The sequence below is a fragment of the Aotus nancymaae genome, unplaced genomic scaffold, assembly GCF_030222135.1.
Source record: "Aotus nancymaae isolate 86718 unplaced genomic scaffold, 86718_ANA_hifiasm-v0.15.2.pri h1tg000040l, whole genome shotgun sequence".
Taxonomy (NCBI): Eukaryota; Metazoa; Chordata; class Mammalia; order Primates; family Aotidae; genus Aotus; species Aotus nancymaae.
In genome coordinates, this window is record NW_026988454.1 from 34,408,615 (window position 1) to 34,427,011 (window position 18,397).

The following is an 18,397-nucleotide window of genomic DNA, read 5'->3' on the forward strand; positions in this document are numbered from 1 at the left end:
ATCATAGGCAATTGCTCACAATACCTGCTTTATGTTGATTCATGGTATAGCAGCCTTCAAGCCTCAGGGGCCTCACCTTCCCCTGTGTCATGAAGAAACCATTTGTGGTTTTGATCACGTGTGATCCTCCTCTGTGCCTACGGCTTTCGTTTTCTGGTCAATCCATCACAAGCAGACAAAGTCAGCTTTCTACAACACAAATTATATTGTGTTACTTCCTGCTCAGGCACCTTCCAAGATACTCCATGGATTTCAGAAGAATCTAAACTCCTTAGCACAGCATTCAAGAACCTTCCCAATCAGAACGCAGCCTTCCTATCTGGTACCTCTTCTCATTGCCCTTCCCCTCACCTCTCTCTTTAATATATATTTTTAATAAAGCCAGTCTCTCTTTAATATATATTTTTAATACACTGATAATTCTGTCTAGCAGTCACTTACAGAGTTGGAGACATTTATTCACTCATTCACTTAGCATTGAACATTAACCCTTCCTTCTAATTATTCTTATACTGATGGAATGAGAAGAGGTTAGTTAAATGCTACTCATTCAGCCAAATTTTGTATATCTAATTCTCATAAGAATAATTTGGAACATTTAATAAAAATGTAGATTTTTTAGCACCACTTCAGACCTAAATAAGAATGTTTGGGAATGGGAGAATCTGAAGGTTATGTGAGTTACTCATATCTATCTGGTATATGCTAGACTTTGAATATTCTATGTAACTGGCATTAAAACATCATTTGACTTATTAATAATACCTCTTCTACTCAATAATCTCTATGCCACTTAAGTGACTGTATGCCACAAGAATCATTCCAACTTTGGAATACACAAAAGCAAAGCAAGTGAAGATTCATAATCTCCAATCAAGTATAAAGTCCCATCTTAGTGTGTGATGGAAAAAAAGAGAAGTTAGACATGGGGAAGAAAGTGAGCCTCCATAAGCAGAAAGATGAGAAGCGTGTGCATGGAAGTTTTTGATGGGGAACTTATTCAATAAATTTTTAGATTTCATATGAGAAGCAATGGAGTTCCAAGTAATATGGAGTCATCCAATGGCAGTAATTAATATTCACTTAACAAATATTACTGGATGCCCTCTACGTGCCAGTCACTGTTCTAGGTACTAGAGTTTAGCAGTGGACAGAGCAGGCAAAACAAGCCCCTGCCTTCATGAAGACAGACAGTAAACATCATGATGAACTCCCAACATCCCTTCTGCCTTTCCTCTGCCAGACAGCAGCAATACAGTGTGAGGAATGTTCCTCTGTTCAAGGAGTGGGCCAACCTGGCTGATGGAAACCCTATTCTCTTTTGCCAGTAGTTTTTTGAAGAAAGGGGCTTATGACACAATTCTGGATAATTACATGAAAGGAAATGTCTGCTGGAAGCCAATAAAGATGTAGAAAACTAATTTCTCTTTCCTGTTGGACAAGAAGAAGGGAGAAGCATATGGCCTCAATTTCCAACACCAGAGGAGCTATCTTGGGATGAAACCAACACTGTTGTTGAAGAAAAGGAGATATGAAAATAAGTTTAAAAATCCAAAATCCCAGAATCCTGTACTATCTCTGATCTTTTTTCTTACATCAATTAATTCTGTTTAAGCTTTACTGTTGAAGTTTGAATAGTTTCACTTATAGCCAAGTGCATCCTAACTGATATACATGCATAACAATGTTTACATATCTATTTGATCCTTGACAACCTTGTTCAGGAGAAATATTCTCTGCTAATAAAAATAGAAAAGAAAAAAAAAAGAGGCAGATGATCCAAGATGGCCAAATAGGAACAGCTCTGGAGTGCAGTTCCCAACGAGAAGGCAGAGGGTGAGTGATCACTGCATTACCAAATGAGTTTTTACTTCCCACAGACCAGGAGATTCCCTGGCGGAAAAGCACCATGAGTCTCCAGCACAGTTGTTTTAGCTGTCACAGTGAGTCTCCACACAACTCGCACAAATCTGGGCGGCCATTTCAACTGGTGCCCAGAACGCCTGGGAGACAGAGTTGCCCGTTCAACTGAAAAAAGGGGACTGAAACAGGGAGCCAGGTGATCTGGCTCAGCGGGTCCTACCCCCACAAAGACCAGCAATCTGAAACACTCTGGATTGAGAGTCTCATAGCAAACACAGCTGTGAGTTTGTTTGGGATGGTCCAGCTCTGTTGGGGGAAGGGCGTCCGCCATTACCAGCAGTTTGCCACTACCCAGGCAGTTCACCATTATCAAGGCAGTCTGCCATTACAGAGACAGTCCACCATTACTGAGGCAGACTGCCATTACCAAGGCATTTCTAAGTATACATCTATAAGCAAAACCACACGGAAGTTCACACAGCAGCTGGGCAGAGCCCATGGCAGCTCAGCAATGCCTCTGCTGGCAGACTGTGACTAGACTACCTCCTTGCTGGGCAGGGCATCTCTGAGAAAAGGCAGCAGCACATCAGGAACTTATAAATAAAGTCCCACCTTCCCAGGACAGAGCACCTGGGAAAAAAAAGCAGTTATGAGTTCCGCTGCAGCAGAATTAAATGTACCTGCCCAGCAGCTCTGAATGGAACAATGGAGCTCACAGCTCAGCACTTGAGCTCCTGTAAGGGACAGACTGTCTCCTCAAGCAGCTCCCTGACCCCCGTATATCCAAAGAGACACGTCATAAAGGAGAGCTCAGGCTGACATCTTGTGGGTATCCTTCTGGGACAAAGATAACAGAAGAAGAAACTGGCAGCAACCCTTACTGTTCTGCAGCCACCACAGGTGATCCCCAGGCAAGCAGGGTCTGGAGTGGACCCCCAGCAGTCCTACAGCAGAGGGGCATGACTGTTAGAAGGAAAACTAAAAAACAGAAAGAAATAACTTCATCATCAACAAAAAGGATGTCCACTCAGAGAGTCCATCTGAAAGTCACCAACTACAAAGACCACAGGCAGATAAATCCACAAAGATGGGAGGAAACCAGTGCAAAAACGATGAAAACACCCAAAACCAGAATGCCTCTCCTCCTCCAAGGGATCACAACTCATCACCAGAAAGGGAACAAGACTGGATGGAGAATGAGTCTGATGAACTGACAGAAACAGGCTTCAGAAAGTGGGTAATAACAAACTTCTCTGAGCTAAAAGAACATGTTCTAACCCAATGCAAAGAAACTAAGAACCTTGAAAAAAGGTTTGATGAAATGCTAACAAGAATAAGCAGCTTAGAGAAGAATATAAATGAATTGATGGAGCTGAAAAACACAACATGAGAACTTTGCGAAGCATACACAAATTTCAACAGCTGAATCAACCAAGCAGAAGAAAGGATATCAGAGACTGAAGATCAACTCAATGAAATAAAATGAGAAGGCAAGATTAGAGAAAAAAGAGTAAAAAGAAATGAACAAAGACTCCAAGAAACAAGGGATTATGTGAAAAGACCTAATCTGTGTTTGATAGGTGTACCTAAATGTGACGGAGAGAATGAATCCAAGCTGAAAAACACTCTTCAGGATATTATCCAGGAAAACTTCCCCAACCTGGCAAGGCAGGCCAATATTCAAGCCCAGGAAATACAGAGAACACCCCAAAGATATTCCTCAAGAAGAGCAACCCCAAGGCACATAATCGTCAGATTCACCAGGGTTAAAATGAAGGAAAAAGTGCTAAGGGCAGCCAGAGAGAAAGGTCAGGTTACCCACAAAGGGAAGCCCATCAGACTCACAGCAGATCCCTTGGCAGAAACCTTACAAACCAGAAGAGAGTGGGCTTTAACATCCTTAAAGAAAAGAACTTTCAATCTAGAATTTCATATCCCGCCAAACTAAGCTTCATAAGAGAAGGATAAATAAAATTCTTTATGAACAAACAATTGCTCAGAGATTTAATCACCACCAGGCCTGCCCTACAAGAGCTCCTGAAAGAAGCACTAAACATAGAAAGGAACAATTAGTACCAGCCACTCCAAAAACATACCAAATGGTAAACAGCATCAACACAATGAAGAAACTGTCAACTAATGGGCAAAACAACCAGCCAACATCCAAAGGGCAGGATTAAATTCACACATAACAATATTAACCTTAAATGAAAATGGGTTAAATGCCCCAATCAAAAAACACAGACTGGAAAATTGGATGAAAAATCAAAACCTATCAGTGTACTGTATCCAGGAAACCCATCTCACATGCAAGGATGCACATAGGCTCAAAATAAAGGGACGAAGGAAGATTTACCAATCAAATGGAGAGCAAAAAAAAAAAAAAAAGCAGGAGTTGCAAACCTAGTCTCTGATAAAATAGACTTTAAACCAACAAAGATCAAAAGAGAAAAAGAAGGGCATTACATAATGGTAAAAGGATCAATGCAACAAGAAAAGCTAACGATTCTAAATATATACATATCCAATACGGAGCACCCAAATACATAAAGCAAGTTCTTAACGACTTAGAAAGAGACTTAGACTTCCACACAAAAATAGTGGTAGACTTTAACATTCCACTGTCAATATTAGACAGATTGACAAGACAGAAAATTAACAAGGATATCCAGGACTTGAACTCAGATCTGGACCAAGCAAACCTAATAGACATTTACAGAACTCTCCACCCCAAATCCACAGAATATACATTCTTCTCAGCACCACATCACATCTACTCTAAAATGGACCACATAATTGGAAGTAAATCACTCCTCAGCAAATGCAAAAGAACAGAAATCATAACAAACAGTCTCTCAGGCCACAGTGCAATCAAATTAGAACTCAGGAATAAGAAACTCACTCAGAACTGCACAACCTCATGGAAACTGAACAACAGGCTCTTGAATGTTGACTGGATAAACAATGAAATGAAGGCAGAAATAAAGATGTTCTTCGAAATCAATGAGAATGAAGATGCAACGTGCCAGAATCTCTTGGACACATTTAAAGCAGTGTCTAGAGGGAAATTTATAGCAATAAATGCCCACATGAGAAGCAAGGAAAGATCTAAAATGGACACCCTATCATCAAAATTGAAAGAGCTAGAGGAGCAAGATCAAAAACACTCAAAAGCTAGCAGAAGACAAGAAAAGAGCAGAACTGAAGGAGATAGAGAAACAAACAAACCTTCAAAAAATTAATAAATCCAGGAGCTGATTTTTTGAAAAGATCAACAAAATAGACAGACCACTAGCCAGATTAACAAAAAAGAGAGAAGAATCAAATAGATGCAATAAAAAACAATAAAGGTGATATCACCACAGATTCCACAGATATACAAACTACCATCAGCGATTCCTACAAACAACTCTATGGATATAAACCAGTAAACCTGGAAGAAATTGTTAAATTCCTGGACACTTGCACCCTCCCAAGCCTAAACCAGGAAGAAGGCAAAACCCTGAATAGACCAATAACAAGGGCTGAAGTTGAGACAGCAAGTAATAGCCAACCAACCAAAAAAATAAAAAATAAAAATAATAAAACCCAGGTCCAGATGGGTTCACAGCCGATTCTACCAGACATACAAAGAGGAGCTGGTACCACTCCTTCTGAAACTATTCCAAACAATCAAAAAAGAGGGAATCCTTCCCAAATCATTTTATGAGGCCAACATCATCCTGATACCAAAACCCAGCAGAAACTCAACAAGAAAAGAAAACTTCAGGCCAATATCTGTGATGAACATAAATGCAAAAATCTTCAATAAAATACTGGCAAACCGATTGCAACAGCACATCAAAAAGCTAATCCATCACAATCAAGTAGGTTTCATCCCAGGGATGCAAGGCTGGTTCAACATTTGCAAGTCGAAAAACGTAATTCACCACATAAACAGAAAAGACAAAAACCACATGATTATCTCAGTAGATGCAGAGAAGGCCTTCAACACAATTCAACAGCACTTTATGCTAAAAACTCTCAATAAACTAGGTATCGATGGAACATATCTCAAAATAATAAAAGCGATTTATGACAAACCCACAGCCAATATCATACTGAATGGGCAAAAACTGGAAGCATTCCCTTTGAAATCTGGCATCAGACAAGGATGCCCTCTCTCACCACTCCTATTCAGTATAGTATTGGAAGTTCTAACCAGAGCAATCAGGCAAGAAAAAGACATAAAGGGTATTCAATTAGGAAAGGAGGAAGTCAAATGTCTCTATTTGCAGATGACATGATTGAATATTTAGAATGTCCCATCGCCTCAGCCCCAAATCTCCTTAAACTGATAAGCAACTTGAGCAAAGTCTCAGGATACAAAATCAACGTGCAGAAATCACAAGAGTTCCTATACACAAATAACAGACTCAAAGAAAGCCAAATCAAGAATGAACTGCCATTCATAATTGCTACAAAGAGAATAAAATACCTAGGAATACAACTAACAAAGAATGTAAAGGATAACTTCAAGGAAAACTACAAACCACTGCTCAAGGAAATAAGAGAGAACACAAACAGATGGAAAAACATTCCATGCTCATGGTTAGGAAGAATCAATATTGTGAAAATGTGCATACTGCCCAAAGTAATTTATAGATTCAATGCTATTCCCAACAAGCTACCTATGTCCCTCTTTGCAGAACTGGAAAAAACCACCTTAAACTTCATATGCAATCAAAAGGGAGCCCACATAGCCAAGACAATCCTAAGCAAAAAGAACAAAGCTGGAGGCATCATGCTACCTGACTTCAAACTATGCTACAAAGCTACAGTAATCAAAACAGCATGGTACTGGTACCAAAACAGAGATATAGACCAATGGAACAGAACAGAGGCCTCGGAGGCAATGCCACACATCTACAACCATCTGCTCTTTGACAAACCTGACAAAAACAAGCAATGGGGAAAGGATTCCCTGTTTAATAAATGGTGTTGGGAAAACTGGCTAGCCATGTGCAGAAAGCAGAAACTGGACCCCTTCCTGACACCTTACACTGAAATTAACTCCAGATGGATTGAAGATCTAAACATAAGACCTAACACCATGACAACTCTAGAAGAAAACCTAGGCAAAACCATTCACGACATAGGCCTGGGCAAGGACTTCATGACTAAAACACCAAAAGCATTGGCAATAAAAGCCAAAATAGACAAATGGGATCCAATTAAACTCCAGAGCTTCTGTACAGCAAAAGAAACAATCATTAGCATGAACTGGCAACCAACAGAATGGGAAAAAGTTTTTACATTCTACCCATGTGACAAAGGGCTAATATCCACAATCCACGAAGAACTAAAACAGATTTACAAGAAACAAACAAACAAACCCATTCAAAAGTGGATGAAGGATATGAACAGACACTTTTCAAAAGAAGACATACATGAGGCCAACAAACATGTGAAAAAGAGCTCATCATCACTGGTCATTAGAGAAATGCAAATCAAAACCACATTGAGATACCACCTCATGCCAGTTAGAATGGTGATCATTAAAAAAACTGGAGACAACAGATGCTGGAGAGCATGTGGAGAAATAGGAACACTTTTACACTGTTGGTGGGAGTGTAAATCAGTTCAATCATTGTGGAAGACAGTGTGGGGATTCCTCAAGGACCTATTAATAGAAATTCCATTTGACTCAGCAATCCCATTACTGGGTGTATATCCAGAGAATTATAAATTGTTCTATTATGAAGATACATGCACAGGTATGTTCATTGCAGCACTCTTTACAATAGCAAAGACCTGGAACCAACCCAAATGCCCATCAATGATAGACTGTACAAGGAAAATGTGGCACATATACACCATGGAATACTATGCAGCCATAAAAAATGCTGAGTTTTTGTCCTTTGCGGGGACATGGATGAATCTGGAAACCATCATTCTCAGCAAACTGACACAAGAACAGAAAATCAAACACTGCATGTTCTCACTCATAGGTGGGTGTTGAACAATAGGAACACACAGACACAGGGAAGGGAGCATCACAAGCTGTGGTCTGTTGGTGGGGACTGGGAAGGGACAGCGGTGGGTAGGGATTTGGGGAGGGATAACCTGGGATAGAAATGACAGATATAGGTGATGGGGATGGAGACAGCAAACCACATTGCCATGTATATACCTATGCAACAATCCTGCATGTTCTGTACATGTACCCCAGAACCTAAAGTGCAATTATATATATATATATATATATATATATATATATATATATATATATATATACACACACACACACACACACATAAACAAAATAGAAAAAAACTGGAAGTGAAGAAAATATCAGAAAGTTTTTTTTTGTTTGTTTTTGTTTTTTAACCAAAGTGCAAGCGTGAGGCTTTGGGATTTAGAAATGTGTAGTATGGAAGCAAGCTAACAGTCATTGAACGTCGTCTGTATGCCAATTCCTCTGCTAAGCACTTCACAGATTATCTAATTTTAATTTTTATAACAAGTCTGTGAGTTCAATATTATTATTCTTGTTTTACAGATGGCTAAATGGGCCCTGAGAGAGTTTAAGGAATTCACCGCAGCCATAATGTGCTGCAACAGGAATTCAAACTCAAATTTTTTGGTCAGCAAATTCTCTGCTCTTTCCATTTTACCATAAACTACTACTTGAGAGAAAAATATTTTCTATCAGTGAGTTCTTATAGAGGAATAATTGTCATGAAATGGTAGTGTGAGAATTTAAATAACTATGTTAAAGGAGAATGTGTGAATCTTTGTGACTAGAATTACAGTGTGGAAACAGTGAAAGCAATGGGATATCAAGAAATAAACCTCGAATAAAAGGTAACTAAACAGTATTAGCAAAAATTTCAAAGGCAGAGCTAAAATGACTACATGGGAATTATTTGCATATTGCATAGGTATCACAAATGAATTTTGGGGGAAGCCCAGTAAAGGATCCGTTAACAAGAGATGCTGGCAAAGCAGAGAATAAGAGGTATGAGAAGTATTGGCTTAAGTATAAGCAAAATCATATGCTAGGTTCCTGGAAGAAGAGTTTAGAAATAATATGAAGAAAGCCTGTCAAAATGAAAAATGGACTAATTCATCATGGTACTTTTGGACTCATATTTAAGCCAGAGTGGTAATGTAGTTGAACCAAGTTTATTTGTCTATTCATTTGAGCAAAGAAGTGTCTGGAAAAATCACCCAAAATCTGGGAGGCTGGCAGACATTGGAACTTCCATTCTCTTGCATTCCCAATATAATAAATTCCTTGTTATTTGGAGGGGAAGAAAAAGTGTAAGGAAATTTACTTGTGCCTATTATGGGGTAGATTCGAGTAAGAACCTCAAATGCAATTCTTGATCCATCATGTTGCATGGACCGCAGAAGAATAGATTCACTATAAAATCTGCAGAGAAGTGGTAGACATTTAATCCTCACAATAATCACATGGAATTGTTGTGTTAGCTTCTATTTCACAGTTGAAGAAAGGAGGCTTAGAGGGTAAGTAGCCATGGGTTATGTTACTTGAGGGAGAAGGTTAGGATTAGGATATAGGTGTGTATGACTCAGAAGCCCTGTGTTTATTCATTTCTTGTGGATCTCTCACCCAAACTTTATTTTAAATAGCTCTTCCAGAGGAACAAATACAAACCAAAAGATTCAGACGCAATGTTCTTCTTAGAGCATTTGCTATTGGTTAAGAGATGGACACATAGAGGTGAACAACACACACTGGGGTCTTTTGGAGGGTGGTGGGTGGGAGGAGAGAGAGGATCAGGAAAAATAATTAATGGATAGTAGGTTTAATACCCGGGTGATAAAATAATCTGTACAACAAATCCTTATGACACAAGTTAATCTGTGTAACAAACCTGAACTTGTACCCCTGAACTTAAAAGTTAAAAAAGGTAAAAAATAATAATAATGCCAGATCTGCACTCAAACAGCAAGTTTGTTTAGCTCAGTCATGGTACTCTTTACAGTACTTTCTTCTTTTAAGTTTAATTTAATGTTGGATTCATGGGGTACACATGCTGGTTTATTACACGAACATATTGCACGACATTGAGGTTTGAGCTTCTAATGACCCATCACCCAATAGTGAACAAAGTACCCAATAGGTAGCTTTTCATACTTTGCTCCCTTCCCACCCTCCAGTTTTTCAAAGTTACCAGTGTCTATTATTTTCATCTTTGTGTCCATGTATATCCAATGTTTAGCTTCCACTTACAAGTAAGAACATGTAGTATTATATTTTCTGTTTCTCTTTATAGTACTTTCTAATTAATGTTTACAAATACCATATTGTAGGCATTTTGCGGGTTTTTGTAGAGTAACTGATATTAAATTTATCCTTCTGCCTAAAATAACTAGAAAACTAGATGAAATATATAAAACCATGATTTTCAAGCAGTAGACAACAGATAGTACAAGTCAGTGATTCCTGGGAGAAGTGAAACAAATAAAGTGACTCCAATTATCTGCCTAAGAGAGGTTTTAGTCCATAGTGCAGGGAGAGTGAACTGGGGTTTAGTATTTCAACATAAATTTTGGAGGAAACACAATTCAAACCGTAGCACTGGAGAAATGCTGAGGTCTTTTAATAGGGGAGGGTCTTGATCAGGGTTGTCCTTCAGGATAACAATGGCAACAGTACATGAATCAGCCTCTGAAAGTCACATCCTCCCTGCCTTCTTCTATTTTTTTTTTTTTTTTTTTTTTTTGAGATGGAGTCTTGTTCTGTTGCCCAGGCTGGAGTGCAGTGGTGGCATCTTAGCTCACTGCAACCTCTGCCTCCCAGATTCAAGCAATTCTTTGCCTTAACCTCCTAAGTAGCTGGGATTACAGGCACCTGCCACCACGCTAGGTTAATTTTTTTGTATTTTTAGTAGAGATGGGCTGGTATTGAACCTCTGGCCAGGCTGGTCTTGAACTTCTGAACTTGTGGTCCACCTGCCTCTGCCTCCCAAAATGCTGGGATTACAGGCGTGAGCCACCATGCCTGGTCTCATGCCTTCTTCTATATCCAAACACATGCACGCTTTGTCACCAAGCAATTCCCTGGATCCACCATGACTTTTCCTTCCTTTTGCCTCTCCTATGCTGTTCCCAATCCTGGAATTTCCTACCCCACTTACAGCTAATTCCTCCTCTTCCTCCAATGCTTATCTTCTGAAGTATCCTTAATCACATTCATAATGCATAGGATTATGGCTCCAACTTTTTGGAAGCCTTTCCTAAACATCTCCCCATCTGAAAGGTAGAGTTCACAAACCTTCTGTCATGTAAAATACTTAAACTGCATATATTAGAGTATGTATTATATTTTCCTATAATTTGTGGGCATATTTTTTCTTCATGAAACCATGACACACTTCAGGTTAGATACAATATCTCATTCATCTCTAATCTCCTCCAACTAGCTTAGTGAGTCATACCTATTAAATAAAAGAGACTGGAGGTATGGAGGCAGCTAATTTTCTGTATATAGTAAGGCTTGCTCTTTGAAAAACTGGTGTGGATTATAAAACATAACCTCTACATAGTGCTTACCATATGCCTAGTACTGTTCTAAGTGCTTAGTATGTATTACTCATTTGATCTTCACACACACTCTGTGAGTTGGGTACTACTGTTATCCCATTATATAGACCATAAGTCTGAGGCACATGGAGGCTCTGTACTTGCTTGGGATTACATAGCCGAGTGAGTGGCAGATGTTATAATCTGGCCCTTGCCCACGCTGCCAAACTGCCTCTCAAAGACATTTGCTTTCTCAGTCAGAGTCCTTTACTTTGAAATCCTTTTCAGCTCCATCACTAACGAGCTGTGTGATTTTGGGCAAGTTACTTAGCTTCTCTGTACTTCTATCTCCTCATTTCTGAAATGGGGATAGTGATAGCACCATTCTCACAGAATTAATCCATGTAAAGTAGTTAGAACAGTGTCCAGCACTATGGCCACCCCCCTCCCCACACACACACACTCCGAATAACTGAGAATTTATTGAACGCTATGTAGCTAATTGAAGCCATACTGCCTCCTACTGATGATTAATAGTGTCTGGCTTCTGAAGAAGGATGATATTGGCAAGGATCTTTTTTTTTTTTTTTTTTTTTTTTTTTTTTATGAAGGATGGGACAGAGCTGTCACTTTCTATGGAAACAAGAAAGAGGAGGTCAGAGGTGTTTTTGATAGCAACACAAAGGACCTTTATATGGCTTTAAAAAGGATTGCAGTGTTAGACGTCGAAGACCCTGGGCTTCCATTGGCTTACAGCAATGACCTTGACCTCTCCTCCCACCTTATAAAGGGGCCATGGAAGGGCACCAGGGAAGAAGAAAGAAAAATTTAGAAAATATTTTAGAAAATAGGACCTTGAAAGGAAATTAAAAATCTGAATTCTGCACAATAAGAAAATCCTGTTCACTGAGCCTGTTGAACAGTTATCAACAATTCTTGAGAAAACTCAAGCAGTTTATTTGTGGAGCCAGTTGCTTTCTAATTGCTACAGCAGGCTACCACTGAGAAGAACAAAGGAAATATTTAGCACATCGTAAATTCTTCTGCAGCCCTGTAGAGTGGCTGGAGTTCAGATTACACGTTTATAACTAGCATTTGAGAGCAATTTCTCCTTCACTTTGAGAACATTTTTGGGAGGCTGTTCAGCACCGTTCCTCCTACGATTCTGGAGAAATACAGACCCAGTGTTTAAATTTAACAATCCAGTTCATTTGTGTTGGGATATGGTGAGGCTTGGAAAGATATAACAGTGAAATACATTTTCCCTTCCAGAATTTGCTTTTTAATGGGAAGTCGATTTCTCAGTGACTGTGAAAGTGTACCTCAGATATAGGCGGGGTGTTCTGACAGCTCTCTGACCTGGATAGTGGTCTTCTCTGAAGACCAAGACTGAGACAGAAGAATAGGCAGGACCTAAAAATAGACTCAGTTCACACAGTGAAGACAGCAAGCGGGAAAGAGGTAGTAAACATGCTTCATGTGGAATGAAGAAGCTGTACTACAGAGCTAAGGAAGAAACCACGACAATTTGGTAATGACAACAGGAAGCCTCTTGGAGCTAAGAAGTCAGACGCAGCTGAGACGGACCTTGCAATTGCATGTACTTTACAGCTGAGGCACGTGTGGGTCTGCAGTGTCTGACTTGCCTTTGCCTTTGGAGAAGATAGTTCAATTCTCTACAAATTTTGATGGGAACGTTTTCTTAGCAAATAGAAAGACTTTGTCAAATAATTGGATTACTTATTATCTATGAGTTGTCTCCAGGTTTAGGTCCTTGTGGCTGGCCATAGCCATGGGAGTATGTTGTAATTCTTCACCCAGATGATTGACAGAATATGGGAAGCCACTCTCCCCCATGACAGTAAGTTGATGTCTAACTCCAATACATGAAAGAAGAGGCTGAGAGTCCTATCTTTCCAATGAATTAAAAGTGGATACTATCTGGACTTATGGCAGCTACATTTCTCATTCTCCCCGTCCCTGAAAAAGAACTGATAACCTTCTCACTAATTTGCCCTAACTTTTACTTGTGTATTAGCTATATCGGGGAAAATTTTCCAAATAAAATTTAAAAACCAAAGAAACAAAAACTAGCTAGACTTCCTATTTATATGAGACTTACTCCACTATAAAATTTCTATAGATTTGAACCACAGAACAAATTTTGTCTTTTTCAGGATGAACCTAAACCATAACTTCACTATCTTCTCTACCCAAATTTATAGCTGCAGCTTCATTTTGGTTTTATAGTGAAACAGTGAGAGTTGGATAAATTTAACTTATGGTTTTGCTATATAAATAGATAAGCTGACTAAATTGAATAAGGTAGCTATTTAGTTGTCATATTTGTTCATTTGTTCATTTAATGTTTACAGTTTATCTTCCAATGTCTGCCATAATTTTGTCCACCTATCAGTTGCTTGGCATGACTGAATTTCTTGAATTTCTCAATTATATCTTCCATATAGCACATACCTCAGTAGGAAAGAATCTCTTTGTTTATATAGCACATTATCTGAACATAATCTAGTTAGATAGTAAAGTTTCTCTTTTTAATATGGCAGAATAACAAGTGTTAAAGGTAAATTAAAAATGATTCTATACCTTTGCAAAATCTGATTTTCCTACACCATCAGTCAGATGCATACATGAACTGCAAGAATTTATATCATATGCATTTCATTGCTTGAAAACAAAAAGAAGACTAGCCATATTTTGTAAAAATATATACATAATTAAATAAATTTTCAATATTCAAAAAAATGAACAGAAAACTAGGGAAATGTATGAAGTGAGGAATAAAATTAAGAATATTCTCTAATAGCTTGTCAAGAAATATGATGTTTGTGAATCTACACTGTTAGTTGATTTTCACAACACATATAATATCTTTATACAATCAGAAGATTTCTAAACTCCAGCCAGTGGCTTGCTTATTTCAAGCAATACTTGTTACAAAAAAAAAAAATCCGATACAACCACTCTCTTGGATTTCATTTTGATGGAATTTTTTCTCTATTCATAAGCATTAATAATATTAGTCTAGAATAACCAGATGTCTATGGAAATTTCATTGAATAATTAATTAATATTTAATCTACACACTCTTACTGACATTTTAGTAATGACAAGAAATTAAAGTATTTAAAAAACAAGCACAATATAAGAACAACCTGTAATAAATGTAATTCTAAGAGGGAATCTTTTATTGTTGTGGAGCTTATAAAATTGAAGGTCTCATGTTTTAAGAAGATAAAAAAAGGAATTCTTTCTCTGTTGTGGAATAAATGGACTACCTCATCCATGAATAATGATTAACGTCCTTTCAGTCAGAGAAAAGACTCCTAGGAGTTCACACCTGCAGCATTCATGAATTACAGGCCCCATTCCCTTGAAAGAAACTTAATAATCACTATTCACAGGTGAAGTGTGCTTCAGTTGGATATAAAAAGTTGAGATAAAACCAGTCTGCTTTGTTTCCAGTGCTGTTATTTTCCCAGCATTCCATCCCAATCCGTCACTACAAAAATACTTGAACAGCTTTAAAGTTATCCAAAGGTGGTGTTGTAAATACCTCTTCTTTTCAGCCCAGTTCTGTGTTTATCAGAAATTCAAAGGTGGTTTTAAAGGTCAGAAAAATAAGCTGCCTGGACGCTTGGATTCAAACACAAGTAATAAGGTCGGCATTTTTACAATTGTATTCTTCCTGTTGCCATCCAGGTCTAAACTGGCCTTAAGTTTCCTCATTTTGAGCTGAAACCTACAAAGTCTGGCCATATAAATGTCAGTATACATTTAAATAAGAGTATAACTATAAAGTATAAGTTTACATATAAGCTTGAGTGTAAAATTAAACATACGCAAAAGTAAATAAGAATATAAATGTATTTTTCCAATTTGACAGAAAGGGTTTTCATTATTCTTGTGGCTGTTTTAATCTAAGGAAGATGGTTATGGCATCTCCTCTCTACTTAAAGGTCACATTGATAACCCCACACGCCATCTACAGTTTGTTTACATATTTCCTTTGCTCACAGGGTGCTTTTAGAAATATCGAGCTATAATTTTAGATCTAGGACATTTTACATTAAAAAAACTAAATTTTGGAATTACTTAAAATGTCTTAAGCTCTAGCAACAAACACTCCACTTATGTCCCCTCATACTAAAAACTGACTGAAGCTGAGCATTTGTTGCTTTCTGTAGAACCAGTTTCTATTCTTTTTCAAAGCTACGTGACTCATGTACTGCTTCCTGCCTGAACCCTGAGTATGGGATCCTAGAATAACCAAGTTATCATTCTTTCATCAACCCTCATCTTTTCATATGGTTACTATTCACTAGCCAAACCGACCGTAACTGTGTCTGAGTCTGCGCTTATGAAGAGTTAGGTTTTGGTAGTGAAAGTTGTAGTTTAGATGTACATTCTTTCATTTCTTGACTTTTAGACAAGCATTATATGAAACACTGAAGATGTAAAGATGATACGGCAATTCTCCCTTCAAGAAATTACAGTTTAGTTGGAAACAAAGAGATATGTAGTAAACACACAAATAAAATTTGCAAGTGCAACGATAAAGGTATGGTAGGGGAACTAGAGTGTGTAGAAGGTCACCTGACCTAACCAGGCTATGGAAGACATGGTGAGGTTGAGGGGAAAGAGGGCTATGTTCAGATTTGGGCAGAGAAGCCTTCTCTGCTGGGCCTTAGAAATTACGGAGAAGTTGCGGCAGCCAAGGGCACTCATGAGGAACAGGGAGTGAGCCAGTGGTTGCTATTTCTCTTCTTTTGTCTTGGCTTTAATTTATGATAACCTGCTCTTTAATGCACATAAGGGTTCTGCTTTTATTAAAGAAAACAAGAGTGCTCAATATTCAACTTATATTTAAACTATCTATCAGCTATTTCACCACAAGATTTTTTCTCTAGGTCTGAATTCAGCATTACTTCCAACACTGTGATACTTTATGAATGTTGCTCAAAAACAAATTTTACCACTGTAAGTCATGTATTTTCTAAATACATACCCATCTACTCTTCAGGCATAATCCTTAGATTTTCACCTATGACCAAATCTGGAGAGATTTGAGATCATGTATGAGAAAAAGAAAGACAACAGAAACTAAGACTGTTTAGTAAAATGAAAACCCAGCCCCAAACCCAGCACACACACAAGTACACACAGAAAGAAACCTTATACAGAAACACAATTTGTTAGGAGCTAACATTATTAGCCACTACTGAGATAAGCAAAATTGATCTCAGACACAGAAAAGGAAGGAAAATAGTTTTTTCAGTTTTTTATAATTGAGTTTTAATATTTGATAATAGCAAACATTTTGTTTTGATGAAGCCAAATTGTTCACTAGTCTTAAGATTACAAATTAATTATATTTATGATTATAATAAAGAAGAATATCTACCAAGTAGACTCAACAAAACATTCTAATGTAACTGCAGGGTTAGAATGATCTCATAAATTATGAAATGAAATTTTGGTTCCTCATTTAAAATGTAAAATTTTGAAAAATAAATGAAAGTTTTGTGGGTTTGTCATTGGTGTGTACTTAAAGAATAGTAATAGTTTTCTCGTATAACAGAAATGAAATCTGCTAATGTTTGGATATCTGGATTTTTTAGATCATGTTGTCTTTTATTTGAAAAGAACCTTAAGTTATAAAACACAGGAGAAAGTGTTTAAGTACCTTCACATGTATTATTCTTTTCAGTGAAATAATGTCAGTCATCAAAAGCCGTTTCAAGTGCAATCTGTACAGTAATAGTTAACTAGATAAGTTCAAGTTGGCAGTTCTTGCAGGGAGTTCAGCTTCCAACTGTATTGCCAGTTTCTCATTTCTTTGTTAGTTGTAATAATAGGTTGCCAGGTTTTTTTCTTTCAAAAGCTTATAAACTTCATAGTTAAGAGGCAGGTCTATGAAAATTTAAAAACAAAGAAGAAGATGAATTCAAAAGCAGCTGCTTATGGAGTTTTATAGCAATATTTCATTGCAAGTCATGTTGTCTTCACAGCAGCTTCATACTTAAAAGATTCTGAAAGTTGATTGATTGTTTCCAAACTGCTACATAGTTTTATTTGATTAACCATGTATATTTTTGCCAATATGTCTGGCTACCTATTTAAAGTTAGTGCATAGCTGGCAGTATTACAAAAACAGATTTTAAGGATTGGAATCAGATTTGGCAGTAAAGGATTTGGTTCCAAACTCATAGGTGATCTTAAAATTTCATTTGACATAAAAAGAAAAACCTTTCCAGTCCAAAACAAAAGACTCTACTTTCATTGAAAAAAAGCTTCTTGGCTGCCAAATATGTTTATTTTTCTGATGTTTTTTGCTCTATCACTGATACCTTGGAAGAAAGAACCTCAAGTGATATTATTTTAAAATATATGCACATACAACCACAAAAATTAATCAAGATCTTTAGATGTGAAGTAAAAATCTTACTCCTTTAAAGGAAAAAAAGACATCTTTTCAAAAGTTCATTGCAATAAAAGAATCTTTTGTCCTTCCTCTTGGCATTTTAAGGCTTTAACGAGTTGTTTATATATCTCAATGGCTTGAAAAGACAGATGTATTTTATGTAATCTTCCATGTAAGCTTTTTTCATTTCCCTTATAAATTACTTTTCCATATTTTAAAATGTAGTTGTGTTTTCAAGGAAAAATGGCCAAAAAATATGAGCCGTTATTTGTTGGCCACCACGAACCTTTAGATAAAGTAGGCATAAATCACGGTAAGCAATAAAATTCCATCCTAACTATAAACCACAACTTTATTGAAGAAATGTCTATTAAAATTGTGTTGTCTCATTTTCGTTTTACCTGAACATTAATGTATGAGTTTCATTTGAAAGCTAACAGTTAACAACCCATGTTTCATATTCTAATTAACAAAAGGGACATCTGTTTCAATTAGAGAAAGCAAACTTCCTAAAGATTCTATGATGAACTGCTTTTATCCTCTGTGAGCTAGGGAAGT